Here is a 12,811-nt window from a genome sequence, read left to right as displayed (position 1 = left end):
TTTCTGCACCTGTATGACAGGTGCATGTAATTACATTTTTTGTTTGTAATTTTTAACAGCAGGGCCCGTTCCTGTGCCCGGCAATAATAACAGTGTTTACAGTGTTCAGGTACCACTAGGGATGGGGGAACAGTTTGGGCCCAGCATAAGTTTTGCCTAAACATCGCCCATTCAGGTACTCGTCTGACAACTGAAATTTCTCGGCCCTTAGATGGATGTTCGCCTACTGAGTGTACAGTCAATATGTCACGAATAAGGGTGAGGCTCGAAGACCATTTGCTATAGCAGTGGAAGCTCACACAGGAACCAGCAGAATAGGAACACAGGCAGATCACCCTGGCAGATGACGCAGGCTCACCTAAGTACTAACCGGTGTTCACCAGAGCTCCTGATGGTGGAGGTGGATTTTGCTGCATGTTAGCACCAGGTCGCGGTCTTCAGGATCGCCCCACCAGGAGGTGAGAAAGCCAGCAGGTAGGGATCAAGCAGAAGCGTGGTCAAGGAACAAGCCAAAGGTTGGTAAGGAATAGTTGCAGGTAGAGATCAAGCAGAAGCATAGTCAAGGAGCAAACCAAATGTCATTAACAAAGCGAAGATACGGACGGCAGCAGGAGAGACAAGCAAGATATTGGCTGGTGAAGGCACAATATTCTGGCAACCAGGAAGTGGAGACATGGCTTAAATAAGGAAGTTCATATGATATGGATTTTGGGGGGGACCGTTTTTTTTTTTTTTTTTTAATTTTGGCTTAAAATCCATACTGGACCCAAAAGGTCTGGTATGGACTGGGGGGGAAGGGGAACCTACGCCTTTTTTTTATCTGTATTGTCAGGAGCCGACAATACATTACAGCCGAGAGCAAGTTTAAATGACATTTTTTCATTTAGAAATGTCAGTAATGCTGCAACAGGCTCCATACATCGTACAGATGTGCCACTTTACAGGCACATTCCCGCAAACTCACGTAGATCTATGCGATCTGCAAGAAGTGGCTGTACCGGGGTGATGCCTGCAGCCAGAGGCATCATCCTGGTACCATTTTTTAGAGCCAGCAGTCAGCTTTCAGGCAGTAATGGCTAGCCCCCACCCCCTCCTCCTGCCACCTTCCGCGGCACTGCCTAGGTTTTCCATCCCACAGGGAGACCCGAGCGACCAGCCGGCACCTCCGCCGGCTGATTGGAGTCCAGCAAGAAGTGGTTGTACCTGGGTGATGCCTGTAGCTAGAGGCATCATCCTGGTACAATATTTTAGCCGCCTTCCGCCTTTCAAGCAACCAGCCGACACCTCTGCCAGATTCGGCTTTGATCGGGTCTCCGATGATGTAACCCGGAAGCGGTGTTCATCATGTCACGTCCGGGTTACTCAGCAGATAAAGGCACCTCACTTTAAAAAGTGGCAGTATTCAAAAATGCAGTTTTTGGCATTTTGAATACATTGAAGTGCAGTGGAGGGGTCTGGGGTCTTTTAGACCCCCGATCCCTCCATAAAGAGTACCTGTCACTGCCTATTGCTGTCACAGGGTATGTTTACATTGCTTGTGACAGCAATAAAAGTGATCAGTGTTTTTTTTAAAAAAAAAACCTGTGCTAAAATTCAAAAATTAAATAAAATAAATAGGACATTTTTTTTTAAAGCGCCCCCCGTCGCTGTGAGCTCACGCACGAAAGAAAACGTATACGGAAGTCGCAGCCGCAAATGAAAGCACTGTTCAAACCACACGTGAGGTATCGCCGAGATCGCCAGAGCGAAAGCAATAATTTAAAAAAAGAGCTACTCTGTAACTCTAAACTGATAACCGTTAAAAAATTTTAAAGTGTTGCCTATGGAGATTTTTATTGACTGTAGTTTATCGCCATTCCGCGGGTGTGCGCAATTTTAAACCATAACATGTTAGGTATCTTTTTACTCGCGTGACATCAATTTTCACAATATGCAAAAAAAAAAATGGGCTAAATTTACGGTTTCGTTTTTTTATGCAGTGAAATGTATTTTTTCCAAAAAATGGCATTTCAAAGAATGCTGCGCAGATCCTGCGTGACAAAAAATAATGCAACAACCGCCATTTTTTTCTCCAGAGTTTTTGCTAAAAATATATATATATATATATATATATATATATATATATATATATATATATATATATAATGTTTAGGGGTTCTAAGTCATTTTCTAGCAAAAAATACAGATTTTATGTTGTAAACAACATGTGCAAGAAATGGGCTCTGTCCAGAAATGGTTAAAGGAATTTTTCATTTTTATTGTTTTACTTTAAGCATCAATAATATCACTGCTCCTTTAAAAATTATCATTTTAAAAACTTTTTTTGCATTGATACATGTCCCCAAGGGCAGTACCTGGACCCCATACACTTTTTATGGCAATAACTTGCTTATAACCCTTTTAAAATGAGGATGTTTGATTTTTCATGTTTGTGTCCCACAGACTTTAATAGGGTTTGAATGTTCGCTAGAACTTTTCCCCTGTTTTAGATGTTCTGGTGCGAATCGAACCGGGTAGTGTTAGGCCCATCACTACTCACCATATTAAAAAGCCCATTCATCGATAAATGGGAGAGGGAACTGGGTACACGAAATAGAGATTTTCACTTAGGAAAAAGTTTAAAATGAATACATAGTTCCACAGTTGATATAAACACAGCTGAAATGAATTACAAATGCATTGCAAGATGGTACATTACCCCTGATAAAGCTCATAATTATCAAAAAGAAAAATCAAAAAACTGCTGGAGGGGTTGTTTAGAAGTAGGTACAATGGCGCATTTATGGTGGGACTGCCCAAAGATCAAAAAGTACTGGAAGAAAATCTTGGACCTAATCAAAATAATTACGAAAATAGATATCCCAGAAGATCCCTGGTACTGCCTATTTAACGGTATTAAAAATTCCATTAGGCAATATAAAACAACATTAATACCCCATCTGATGAATGCAGCAAAAGGATTAATCCCGTTATTTTGGCAAAGGGAAGAGGCCCCAACCATGGGAGACTGGGTACAGAGAGTTGAGAGAATAAGAACATTGGAATACATGAGAGATTGGGAAGAAGACGATACAGTGGAATGGGGTGATTTATGGGAAAATAAGGGAAGGGAGAAGGTATACCACTGGAAATTGAAGTTTTTAATGTATGAAAAGTATTTGTATGTTCCTTTCTTTTTAAAAACAATAAATACATTTATAAAAAAAAAAAAAAAGCCCAAAAGGGAGGCACACAGGTGAAAAGGGCTCGGAATTAGTTGCCCATAAGTGTGACTTTAAATGATAGAAAATAAGAACTTGCTAATATTTTTTTAATCCCATTCTAACCATCAAAAGTCTTTGACACTAATGTTTAAAAGTGAGCTACCAACACATGAGCACAGAATTGCAGAGAAAAGGATTTGAAAATGCAGGAAGGTCCAAGAACAGGAAAAACAGGTAAAACAGGAAAAGTTTTGAAATTGCTATCTGTAGACAATCCACAGAGGAATTGTCATGTGTTGTCACCATGCTCAGCAGTCTAATGCAAAACTTTGAGTCCCCTCTGTTCATATTCATTTGCATACTTGCCAACTGTCCCATTTTTGCAGGGACAGTCCCAGCAAATAGGAGCCTGTCCCTGATCATTTACATTGTCCCTGCAAGCGCCTGGTAATCGGGCTGCCCGTAAATGCCCGTTACAGGCAGCTGGTGGCAATAAAAAACATTGTTGTGGGCTGACATCGTAACTGTGCATGCGCCGTTCCGACCCCTGCTGGGCGAGGGAAAGCTTGTACAAGCTCGAACGGGCGAGCGCATGCGCAGTTACGTAATGGCGCCGCACTCATATTTATTTACACCTTGCACTTTATATTTACATTTTTCATATTACATATGAACCATATTACATTTTGTGTATGGTCACACCTGAGCACATTTGACACTTTAGAATTTTAAACTTTAGACAGAAGTAGTGCAGCTGAATGGGAGAATTATTCCAACTCTGCTACTTTGGCCTTAAGTTTGAAATTCCCTTTTCAATTTCCTGTAATTCTCTCTTTATTGATCTTTATTAATCTGATAAGTAGGCAGATATTAATTGTGCAGAGTGGGCGGAGCTTCAGGGAAGTGGGTGTGGTAAGTAATTGATAGCTGTGCTGCAAAGTGTCCCTGGAAATTTTTTTCAAATGTTGGCAACTATGCATTTGGGTTAATTTAATAAACAAGTTGAGACTGTTCAATGCTCATTTTGTGAAGTGAATGTTCACTAGGCTTAATAAATTTGATGAAGCTGTATTTACTTCAATCAGCCAATCAAGTGTTAGCATTCACTTCACTTAGTGAACACAGTCTCTACTGCTTTAGTAAATAAACTGAAAGGTTTTCAATTATATAAATTATACCAGGCATTTACAAAATGTTGCAAAAGACTGTAGCTATTTCATGTTTTCTGAAAACTTGGGGAGCTAAATCCCAGATATCAAGGATAACTTGCCGCAAATTTGTGGCAGTGTTGAATTGTAAGTCTGTTAACTTGCTGCACATTTTCCCTGGCAAGTTGTACACTTGCAGAACACTTGAAGCACAAGTTCTAGTTGACACTTTTCCAATTTGTAGCAAATTTGCATGGCAAGTCTCTAGCAAGAGCAAAGTTGCAGTGGTGATTCTACAGCAAGAGCTCTGCAAGTCTACAGCATGAAAATTCAGCCACAGTGACCCCCTGTGGTGGGATGACTATTGCACAAAATAACTGAACCAGAACTTTCAGTAGACTTCCCGAATGTTTGCAAAGAAAATGTATCTGGAGTCATGCAATGTGGACTTGCTGCAATTGTGCAACAAACTTTTGAAGCCTGACAAGTCTAGCAAGAGCTTAGCAAGTCATTTTCAAACTTGCAGCACAATTGCTTGCTATCTGGGAACATTCATTACTCTATAGAAGGATCCCGTTATCCAGGATTAAATCCTTAAATTTGTTTTAAAGGTATTGTGATGATTCTAAATTAACTTTCTTATCCCCAGTTAATCCCATGCCAATATACAGTATGTTCCCTAATAGTAAATACAATATATGTTACTATCAACATGCCTTATGTAACCTATAACTCTGCTGTTATTAAAATTGTAAATAGAACAAAAATGTATACACTACTTGCTAGCATTTTACTTTTTATATTTTATTTACTTGATTTTATCTGGCTGGCAGCGCGATTTGCCAGCCAAAAATACATGAAGAGCAGCTGAAACCACACGTGGTTTTAAGTGCATGCTTTCTACAACAGCTGCAAGAGCTTTATTGATGAGAAAATGACTGCATTGATGCAAAGTAAATATAGTACAAATAAAATTATATATATATATATATATATATATATATATATATATATATATATATATATATATATACATACATATACATACATACACATACATACACAAACACACACACATATATAAAAGGCAGGGACATAGTATAATGAACAGGGACAGCAAATGAAAATGAACAGCTCTTATGCAAAAAGGAAGAGTGGGATATAGGGCTTCGTTTCATGTTAATAAAGAATTAAGAGCTCAGGTCATATAAACTTTACAGCATGCATTGTATACTTTACTGTGCGTTAACCATTGCATGTGAAAAGAGGCAAGTGCATGCAATTTCTAGATTTTTGTTTGCGAGTTGAGATAAAGAAAAATGTTGATAAATTAACATATGCATCTTTGTAAACCAAGTCCTAAATGTATATTTTGTGAATGCTCCTGAGCACAGTGGTAACAGGTTGTCAATATGAATATCATTGATTTGATTTAATACCATGAAACCAAGGCTTTAGTTAAATGTATTGGGTGCTGACATGCTTGGTGAATTATGTCATCATTGTTGCTACAAACAGCGAAACCTGTGGAGTTAAAAAGGATTGTTGTTTATTCCAGTTGGTATGGAATTGTATAAAAAATAAAGAGAACTTTGATATACTGGACTTATGGGTATTTTATAAATTGTAGAGAATATTAAATTTTTTTATAACTTATATGGTCCTACATATATGCATACGTGTGCCAACAGGGTGTGCCAGGTGTGCCTGGGCACACCCTAATTTAGGGGGGGGAGGGATCTGTATTTTCCTCCTGCACCAGCTGAAAGCCTGTTTCTCATCCTCCCTCTCCTGCTTTGCTGACACCATCGGCTTCTCTACTGACACTGACCACTGCCTTACAGACACTTTCATGTTTTATTATGTTTCTAAAACTTTGTTTTCATTTATTCATATATATATACACACACACACATATTTGAGTTTTGGGGTGAACACCCTAATGCAATAGGCTGCACACACCTATGCCTATATGTGTCTTGGTAAACTGTGAAAACTTCCATTGTTCCAACATTCATTTATTAATAATTTATGGTCCTGCATCTATATACCTAGGCGTGTGCACAGGGGTGTGCCAGGTGTGCCTGGGCACACCCTAATTCAGGGGAATCGATCTGTATTTTCCTCCTGCACCAGCTGAAAGCCTGTTTCTCCTCCTCTCTCTGATGCCGGAATTTAGCTGTCTCAGGAGGTAAAAACAGAAAAAACGTCCCCCTGTGTGCTCTCCTTGCCCCCCGTCTGCTCACATTGCTGACGGCTTTTTTCCTTCCCTCTCCCGCCAGTTGCTGTGTTGGATCTTTTCAGGATGGAGAGTGTGGAAAGGACCGGGAAATATGTCATTTACCAGCCCTTCCTTTTCTGAATGAACACAGTGAGTGATCAGTACCAAACACTCACTGTGTTTATTCATAGCTGAAGCATAGTAAACTATGTTTACTATGCTTCAGTTTGTGAATGAACTGGAAGCTGCCTAGTTTAGAGCACTTCCCATTCATTACCTGTGCAATGCAGCTGAGGCTGCAGACAAAGGTACTTGGGAATTTTTGTCCTCAGTCCCTTTCTGTAGCTCAAAAGTGAGACTTCATGGCTCTGTTTAGACCTCTGATATATCAACTAAAGCCCCCCCAATGGGGCTCCTAAAAAAAAGTTGTAAAAAAAATAAAAAATAATAAAATAAGGTAATAAAAATAAAAAATGACTGACACTGTTCATTGCTCTACGGATGCCCTCCACTGCTCTGCTGATTGACACCATTCAATGTCCCGCTGACACCAACCTCTGCCCTACTGACATGTCCACTACTCTACTGACACCATCCATTTCTCTATGGACGCAATCAACTGTTCTACTGACACTGTCCACTGCCTTACTGACACTGTCTAGGTTTTAATACATTTTAAAAACTTAGTTAACATTTATTTATATGTACGTGTGTGTGTGTGTGTGTGTGTGTGTGTGTGTGTGTGTGTGTGTATATACATACACACAGTATCTCACAAAAGTGAGGTCTGTTCTGAGTGGAACCTGTCCTGTTAAATCACTGTATGGTCTTGGCCACCGCGCTGCAGCTCATTTTCAGGGTCTTGGCAATCTTCTTATAGTCTAGGCCATCTTTATGTAGAGCAACAATTCTTTTTTTCAGATCCTCAGAGAGTTCTTTGCCATGAGGAGCCATGTTGAACCTCCAGTGACCAGTATGAGAGTGAGAGCAATAACACCCAATTTAACACACCTGCTCCCCATTCACCACTGAGACCTTGTAACACTGACAAGTCACATGACACCGGGGAGGGAAAATGGTTAATTGGGCCCAATTTTGACAGTTCTGGAAAGTAATGGTGGCCACACAAAATATTGACACTTTGGGCCCAATTTGGACATTGTCACTTACGGGTGTACTCACTTTTGTTGCCAGCGGTTTAGACATTAATGCCTGTGTGTTGAGTTATTTTGAGGGGAAAGCAAATTTACACTGTTATACACTGTTATACAAGCTGTACACTCACTACTTTACATTGTAGCAAAGTGTCATTTCATGGTCAACAAGTGTGTTGTCACATGTAAAGATATAATAAAATATTTACAAAAATGTGAGGGTGTACTCACTTTTGTGTGATACTGTGTATATATATATATATATATATACATACACACACACACATATTTGCATTTTCGGGTGAACACCTTTATGCTATAGGCTGCACACACATATGCCTACAGTTATGTATCCTTCCATTGGCTATTCCTTGATTGGTTGTCTGAATGGCAGTGCATAGCCATGATATGCAGTACAGTCCCAGTACTAATACTTGGTTTCAGCTTGGACCAACATTACCATAGATAATCGGTTTGCATATTGTATTTTTAACATGATTACATTTCCTAAATCTTTTAATGTGGTATAAATCCCCAAACCAAAAATATAATATATTGCAGTTTAGCATAACCTATGTAGTGGCTGCATTAGGCTTTTTTCTCTGTTTTCCCTTGGTGATCTGGCCAGTAACATATCTACTATAATATACAGACATGGTCCTGGATAAATAAGCACGGGGGGGGGGGGGGGGGCACATTTGGACAGCCACATTGTCAGTCTATGGTGGATATTAGTTTTAGAATTACTGGCAGATTTAAAAAACACAAACAAATTAAGCTGAACTCCAGCTACTAATTTATATTCAGTTACTGCAGTTTTTTCCTTCTGAGGTTAAGGTTTTACGTAAATAAAAACTGATCATTTTAAAGTGTCACTAAACCCACATCATAAACAAAACACTATTAATAAATGGGGTATTACATGCTGTTCATACTCAGTCACAGTGAGATTTGTTTTATGTATTCTGCAAAAAACCTGGTTGATCCTGCTGCTCTCTATCACCATAGTGTCACACATGTGGGCGTATACACAGTCATAAATGAAAGCCCACTCCCTCCCTCCTCCTCTATGCCTACTAACCAACTAAACACAATGGGGGTGGGATATTCCATGTAGATTAATGGAGGATTCACCTCCCTCTTATTCCAAGACACAGGCTGGAGGGGATTGATATAGCCTGTGACTGACAGAAATCCGCCCACTGCCAAAAATAAATATAAAGATAAATCATAAATAAAGATTTAATTTCATATATACACTCACCGACCACTTTATTAGGTACACCTTGCTAGTACTGGGTTGGACCCCTTTTGCCTTCAGAACTAATTCTTCATGGCATAGATTCAGCAAGGTGTTGGAAACATTCCTCAGAGATTTTGGACCATATTGACAGGATGGCATCACACAGTTGCTGCAGATTTGTCGGTTGCACATTCAGTATGCGAATCTCCCATTCCACCACATCCCAAAAGAGCTTTATTGGATTGAGATCTAGTGACTGTAGAGTTCATTGGAGTACACTGAACTCATTGTCATGTTTAGGAAACCAGTTTAAGATGGTTTGACCTTGGTTGCATGGTGCATTATCCTGCTAGAAGTAGCCGTCAGAGGATAGGTACACTGTAGTCATAAAGGGATGGACATTGGACATGGTCAGCAACAATACTCAGGTAGGCCATGGCATTTAACCACTTTACTACCAGTCACGTAACCTCTACGTCGGCTGACTTTGAGTGGTTATACCGGGATGATGCCTCTAGCTAGAGGCATCATCCCGGTACCGTTGTTTGAAGCCGACGGTCGGCTTTCCGTCGGTAACGATCGATGCGGCTCGGGAGCCGCTCGATCGTTACCCGGGGGGGCGGGAGGGGACGTCCCCCCCCTCCCGCCGCCTTCCGCGGCTTTGCTCGGGGCTACCGTCCCACCGGGAGCCCCGAGCACCCAGCCGGCACGTCCGCCGGCTGGATGGAGTCCCGATGAATGCCGGAAACGGCATCGATCAGGTCTCCGATGACGTAACCCGGAGGCGGCGTCCATGACGTCACGTCCGGGTTACTGTGCTGCAAAAGGCGGCAGATTTGAAAAACGGCTGTATGCAAAAATGCCGTTTTCGGCGTTTTGCATACAGGGAAGTGTAGTGGAGGGGTCTAGGGTCTTTTAGACCCTCGATCCCTCCATAAAGTGTACCTGTCACGACATATTGCTGTCACCAGGGATGTTTACATTGCTTGTGACAGCAATAAAAGTGATCAGATTTTTTTTTTTTTTAAAAACCTGTAATAAAGTTTAAAAAAAAAGAAAAAATAAATAGGAAAAAAAAAAAAAAAAAATTTAGCCGTCCCCGTCACCGTTAGCTCGCGCACAAAAAAAAACGTATACGCAAGTCGAGCCGCAAATGAAATCGCTGTTCAAACCACACATGTGAGGTATCGCCGCGATCGCCAGAGCGTGGGCAATAATTAAAAAAAAAGAGCTACACTCTAACTCTAAACTGGTAACCGTTAAATAAATTTAAAGCGTCGCAGATTGAGATCTCTATTGACCGTAGTTTGTCGCCATCCCACGGGGGGGCGCAATTTTAAACCGTAACATGTTTGGTATCTATTTACTCGGCGTGACATCATCTTTCACAATATACAAAAAAAATGGGCTAACTTTACTGTTTAGTATTTTTTAAATGCAGTGAAATGTGATTTTTCAAATTTTTTCCAAAAAAATGGCGTTTTAAAGACCGCTGCGCAAATACCGCGTGACAAAAAATTTTGCAATGACCGACATTTTATTCTCCAGAGTCTTTGCTAAAAAAATATATATAATGTTTGGGGGTTCTAAGTAGTTTTCTAGGAAAAAATACTGGTTTTAACTTGTGAACAAAAAGTGTCCGAAATAGGGCTGGGGCTAAAGTGGTTAAACGATGCTCACTTGGTATACTGAGAGGCCAAAAATATGCCAAGAAAATATCCCCCACATCATTACCACCACCAGCCTGAACCGTTGATACAAGGCAGGATGGGTCCATGCTTTCATGTTGTTTATTCCAAATTCTGATCCTACCATCTGAATATTTTGCAGCTGAAATCGAGACTCATCAGACCAGGCAATGTTTTTCTAATCTTCTTTTGTCCAATTTTGCTGAGCCTGTGCAAATAGTAGCCTCGGTTTCCTGTTCTGAGCTGATAGGAGTGGCTACCGGTGTGGTCTTCAGCTGCTGTAGCCCATCTGCTTCAAGGTTCATTGTGTTGTGCGTTCAGAAATGGTATTCTGCATACCTTGGTTGTAAGAAGTGGTTATTTGAGTTACTGTTGCCTTTCTATCATCTCAAACCAGTCTGCCCATTCTCCTCTGACGTCAACAAGGCATTTTGGTCCACACAACTGCCGCTCCCTGGATATTTTCTGTTTTTTTGACCATTCTCTATAAACCCTAGAGATGGTTGTGTGTGAAAATCTCAGTAGATCAGCAGTTTTTGAAATACTCAGACCAGCCCATCTGGCACCAACAACCAAGTAATTTAAATCCATTTTCTTCCCCATTCTGATGCTTGGTTTGAACTTCAGCATGTTGTCTTCACCACGTCTAGATGCTTGAATGCATTGAGTTTCTGCCATGTGATTTGCTGATTAGCAATTTGTATTAGCAAGCAATTGAACGGGTGTAACTAAGGGCCTGATTCATAGTACGGCGAATTGGCGTTTCGGCGTGATTTTGCGAAGCGGCGATTATTTAAGTCTGAAATTGGCATTCAAAGAACGGCGGGCGGAAAATAGCGCCTAGTGTGAGATTCATTAAGATGCAATATGGTCAGAGCGCGACTTAAAACCACGCCAGCTAAAAGCTCGACTAAAGTTTAGCCAAATTTTCCCCTGTACCCCCAAAAATCCCAAATCACTGTGGAAGGTGTGGAAGTCAATTTGGAGATGACTTGCGTTTAAAAAATCTCAAAAACTGACTTAGAAAGAGAGATATCTGCGAAAGTGTGGAAAGGTTAAACAGCTCCTCCAGCCGCGAGCTGCGAACTCGCGAATGTGCGCATGCGCAACGTCAAATTGGCTCAAAAAATTTCGCCAGCGCGATTTTGGGTCAATTTTTTTTTGAATACCGCTTGCAAATCCGCTGTCTCGCCCATAGAAAATGGCAAAAACCGGCGGAATTGGAAAAACATGCACACTTCCAACAAGGGATCCTTTAGTAAACACCATCACATTCCATACACCTTTCCTGCTAACTCCGAAATCATAGCAGTCAAATCTACAGTGTTTATATAGAACCTCCACATTCTCTGAAAAAACCCACAAAATATTACATTGGGGAATTGGTCGTCAGATAGAAAAAAAATAGATGTAAAACATATTTCAAAGAAAGATTATTAGCATTTCACACATATCAAGGAAATGTCACAATTTTGACAATATTTTATGTGTTTCCAAAGAATGTTTTTAGAAATATATTGCAAATACTACCTTTTCTTCCATATGGGTATGGCCAAGTGTTACCATTTTACTACACATTTAACTGAAGGTATATATATATATATCCCTTATACTTGGCTAATTAGCAAAGTATGCCCAACAAACAAATAGAGCTTTAGCTCACAATATTGCTACATATTGACTTTATGGGGCATCTTTTGTATTTTGTTCATGTCTTTGGATTAAAAGTTTGCTGATACACATGCCTTTTTCAAACATGAACAAAATTAATGATGTCAACATTTGGAGGATTGGAGATATCCAAGTGTTGCCCATACAGAGGGCACCTTCCGGATTCGAACTTACAAACCTACAGCAGGAAGGCAGACTCCCTAATCATTGTGCTATTTCTCAGTGAGCGTTGGGTGTTTTCCTCATGCCGTCAAAATGCTCACATGGGAACAGGGGCCATTGAACTGAATAGGATTGGATTTTTTGCCTGTTTTGGGAGCTGATCCTTGAGCTGGACAAATCCCCCTCAAACGCCCCCAAACGGGCTACGTTCACATGTACGTGTTTGTGGTCTGTTTTTGGGGCTTTTGTAGGTGATTTCATATAACAATGCCTGCCCAAAAAATGCATGTCAAAACGCCTGGGAAAACGCCAGCCAAAATG

Source organism: Pelophylax lessonae (genome assembly GCF_965119305.1).
Source record: "Pelophylax lessonae genome assembly, chromosome: 2".
NCBI lineage: Eukaryota > Metazoa > Chordata > Amphibia > Anura > Ranidae > Pelophylax > Pelophylax lessonae.
This window is presented reverse-complemented; position numbering follows the sequence as displayed.